Raw genomic sequence first — 5,159 nt, forward strand, 5'->3', positions numbered from 1 at the left:
ATATAACAGACACTCATCTCACAATCTTCACTTAGCATTCTAAGTTTAAGTCTACAAATCCTACAAATTCCTAGTTCGCTTAAACTAATGCTCTGATACCAACTGTGACATCCCCAAAATCACGACCAGAAAAAACCGGTTTCATTTATGCTTTTAAATAAAATCAGAGTAATCCTTTGATTTAAAAGAGTTGCGGAATTTGTTCCCAAAACAAAATATGATAAGAATTTATCAAAGTATTTCATAAAGAAATGTATTTTCATTATATAACAAAATCTCGGGATGTCATGTTCCGATACAGACCAAAAGCATAAACAATACAAAATAGACCTTACAACAGTTATACATAACTACAGGTCTATAATCCAAAAATATCTTGACAAAGTCATCCAACTTATGCCCTTGCGCCACTACCTGTAATACAAAGAAACTGAGTGGGTCAGGCTTGGGAGCCTGGTGAGCATATAGGGTTTTCAACCCACAATAAATAATTATATTTAGTTTCGCCAACCAACAATAGCCCGATTACCCATTCCCGTTATCCTCACTTTATGTCCCTAAAACAACAACTATTACAAGGGACCTAATCTAGGATTTTCATCGGGACGGACATTACTGCAAAGGGGCTTCCTTAGCAATAGATGTCCTAAAGGCAACCATGAGGGGGATGTAGTACACCGGTGAACACATCGTTCACAACACCTACATGTTATGAGCCTGCTAGTGTTCCACTGGACTGTCGAGAAAGAGTCTGTGGTCGTCATCCATACTCCGCTAGATGACTAGATCAAAAACGACATTGAGGCCTCTCATCATTTTATTTCTTCACACACCAACTGTCTACCCATGTTCTACCGAACATATTAGTAGATAAAATAAATACATTTGTATACAGCTTAAAACTTGTACCAAACATCCATTCAACAACTAGTTCAAATAAACAAATAATATGTAAACACATAGCACGTATTTTTATAAAGAATACTTCATATCTATGTGTTAGAAGAAAACAAATATACACTCACTTGATAAGACAATGATCGGACAGCACCTCGTCTCTTAAAATAAACTTTTCCGATAAAACCGGGATGTTTTCCTTGAAAACCGGGCTTCTCGCGGGCAGAGTTTCGGCTCAGAAACTTCACTTCTCGGGATCCTCGGGGCTTCGGGACTTGCTTCGGGGCTCGGGAATGATACTGGGGCTTCGGGATATCTCTTGCATGAAAATCGATGCAAAATGGGAGAGAGAGATGAGAAAAAGAGCAAAGGAATCGGCTGCCCTCGCATTCTATTTATAGGGTGCTGAAACTCGATTTACGCTGGGCGTAATTTTGGAATACGCTGGGCGTACTCTTCGGATAAGCTTTGGTATGCGTGCCACGATCTTCAAAAATACATAACGTTCGCATACGAGCTCCGTTTTCGACATTCTTTATATCCACGCGTAGGTGAGATTATGCTCTACAACTTTCATTTAGACTCCATCGGCTAATTTTGAATTTATCTTTATTATATTATTTTTAGTAGGCCGGGATAGGAAAACTCCGATATAAATCCATAACTTCTTCATCCGACGTCCGTTTTCGTCTGTTTTTTTACCGTTGCACTACTATTGACGAGATCTTCGATTCTCTTTTAGATTGTTTCGGTCAATTATCACTCGATCTCAATTTCGAGATTTCGGGCTGCATACCGCTAAGTCGAAACTTAGAAAAATCATAACTTCCTCATACGAAGTCAGATTTAGATGTTCTTTTTATGCACGTTCTCGGTTTAACGTATTCTACAACTTTTGTTTAGATCACTAAGGTTAGATATCGCTCTATCTTAAATTCATATTTTACGTCCTTCAGCGTCGTGCCGGTTCCGTCACGAAACTTCGACAGGTCATAACTTCTTCGTTATAACTCGGATTTCAGCATTCTTTATATATTCGGAAACCTTGTCACGACCACTACAACTTCCTTCATAGCTATCGAGCTTATCTAATATTTTATTTTTTTTACGCTTATTTTTATTCTTAATTCAATTAAGCCACATAATTAAGCATAAAACACATAATACCCAAATAACACATTCTTATTATTTCAAAATGAGTTACAAAGGTTAACCTAGACTATTACAACAACATTAATGCCTAGCCCAGAAACACGGGCGTTACAATCAGCATCTGAAAATGCTTGTACAAAGAAACCAGATTTCGCAGGATACCATATACCGAGTGAACAGGTTCGTTTTAGATATCTAAATATATTCTTAACTGCCACCATATGAGGTTCGCGTGGATTAGCTTGAAACCTGGCACAATAACAAACGGAAAACATAATATCTGGTCTACTAGCTGTTAGATACATTGAAGATCCTATCATTTGTCGATAGAGAGTCATATCAGCAGCTGGTTTTCTAGAAATGGAGTTAGTTTCATTCTGAATTCCATTGAAACCTTCACTTTGGAGTCTCCCATCATGCCGAACTTAGCCAGTAAGGTTTTCGTGTATGCTTCCTAATTTATAAAAATGCCTTCTGGTCCTTGTCTTATATTCAATCCAAGGAAAAAGTTAATTGGACTCATAGAGCTCATCTCAAATTTAGTTTCCATCAACTTTCTGAATTCAGCTATTAAGCTAGGATTCGTGGAGCCAAAGATGATGTCATCAACATAAATTTGGACGATCATTAAGTGGTCACCCTCTTTCTTGTGAAAGAAGGTTAGGTCAACCGAACCTTGTTTAAATTTGGACATTTTAAGGAAGAGAGTAAGAGTTCATACCAGGCTCTTGGAGCTTGCTTCAGACCATAGACTGCCTTGTCCAATATATAGCAGTGATCAGTATACTTCTCGTTTACAAATCCCGGTGGTTGTTCCACGTACATAGTCTCTTCTAATTCTTCATTTAAGAAAGCACACTTAACATCCATTTGAAATACTTCGACGTTCTTGTGCGCTGCATATGCCAAGAAGATGCGAACAAATTCCAACCATGCAACAAGTGCGAAGGTTTCTTCATAGTCAATGCCTTCTTCCTGACAATATCCCTTAACCACGAGTCTCGCTTTGTTCCTAATAACATAGCCTTCTTTGTCCATTTTGTTGCGAGACACCCATTTTAAACCAACAACTGATGCATCTGGTGGAGTAGGAATTAACCTCCAAACCTTGTTTCTCTCGAACTCGTTAAGTTCATCTTGCATTGCTTGCACCCAATCGGAGTGATCAAGAGCTGTATTGATAGTTTTGGGTTCAAATTTGGAAACGAAAGAATTGAACATGCAGAATTCCACTTTAGAAAATAATGCAGTTCGTTTCAATTTTATTTGAGATCTCGTGAGAACACCTTCAGAGGAATCACCAATGACTTGAGTTTTGGGGTGATCCCTGGTCATTTGGCTAGAGGAGGATAATTTGGATCATAAGATGGATCCAGTTCAACATCCACGTCTTCGAATTCTGATTGAATGTCTGTATCATCATTAGCATCTGTATTCTCCCCTCGAATGATGAGTGAGTTTCAAAGACTGGATTCACGTCTTCTTCCTCGATTGGATTTTCGTGTGCTACCCTTGAAGGTGGATCCTCCCCCTGGAGAGGTGAGCTAGAAGATGATGAATCCTCCCCCTAGAATATACCACTTGTTTTCTCCTGAGGACTTGCATTGGAGTTAGAATTCTACGCCTAGAAAGTAGTGTTCGGGTCTTGAGACTGATTCGCAGCTGATGTCTGACTTCGCATGTCTTTTGCAGCATCATCTATTATCTTTTTCAATTCAACTTCCTTGTTATCAGCTGCCTTTGCTTCAGATGTGATAGCCTTCTCGGGTTCATCAAATAGAAGCATGAATTCTTCATAAATATTAGCTAAAGGAACAGTCACTTGGTTCGTTTGAGGAAAGATCTCTTTTGCCTGACTATCATCCGCTTGAGTTTTCTTTAAGTAATTATCATCGAATGTGACATAATAGGTTTCTTCAATCCTTTTGGATCGTTTGTTTAGAACCCTATATGCTTTCGACGTCAGTAAATATCCTAGAAAAATGCCTTCGTCAACCTTCTCATCAAACTTGTTTCGTTGTTCCTTTGAATTTAAAATGAAACACCTGGAACCGAAAACATGGAAGAACTTGACGTTAGGTTTTCGTTTATTGATGATTTCATAGGGAGTAATAGCGAATATTTTATTAAGAAGCGATTTGTTTTGAGTAATGCAGGCGATGGCAACAGCATTAGCCCAAAACTAAAGAGGCAGGGATGCGAACGAAAGCATGGTCCTGGCAGCTTCACACAATGAACGGTTTCGTCTTTCAACGATCCCATTTTGCTGTGGAGTATAGGGAGCAGAAAAATTGTGAGAAACTCCCTTATCAGTGAGGAATGCATCGAACGCTTGGTTCTTAAATTCCAAACCATTGTCGCTTCGAACATTGCGAACCACCTTTCGTACTTGTAACTCTATCTCCTTGATAAAATATTTGAGCCTAGGAGTTGCTTCAGACTTTTGTTAAGCAAGAACACCCAAGTGAAACGAGAAAAATCATCTACAATAACGAGAATATATATGTTACCACCATTACTTTCGATTGCAGATGGGCCACAAAGATCAATGTGGAGTAGTTCAAGTGGCTCAATGACCTTCGTGTTCACTATAGTTGGATGACTTTTCCTATTTTGCTTTCCCATTTCGCATGCGGCGTAGAGATGATCCTTGTTATACTTCAAGGGAGGAAGACCTCGTACATGATCACCAAGAACTAGCTTGTTGATGGCTTTGAAGTTGAGGTGTGAAAGTCTCATATGCCATAGCCAACTATCGTCTATTGCAACCTTAGTGAGCAAACAAATAGAAGGTTTCCCTTGTATCGTGTTCATCTCCAATGGATACATCTCGCCTTTACGTTTCAATTTAAGCTGCACTTATTTCGTCTTCTTTTCGATAATTTCAGATCCTTCATCATCAAACGAGACCTTTAGACCTGTACCCACTACCAACTGTGAAACACTTATTAAGTTGTGTTGCAGTCCCTCAACATATGCCACTTTGCGAATTGAGAATTCGCCATTTGTTATCATGTCATATCCTTTGATTTCCCCAAGTGCATTGTTACCAAACTTCACGAGACCGCCATTCTTCAGTTCTCTGTATTCTCTCAGCTTCTCCTTTCTTC

Source organism: Lactuca virosa, chromosome 1 (assembly GCF_052849685.1).
Source record: "Lactuca virosa cultivar CGN04683 chromosome 1, Lactuca_virosa_CGN04683_v6, whole genome shotgun sequence".
Taxonomy (NCBI): Eukaryota; Viridiplantae; Streptophyta; class Magnoliopsida; order Asterales; family Asteraceae; genus Lactuca; species Lactuca virosa.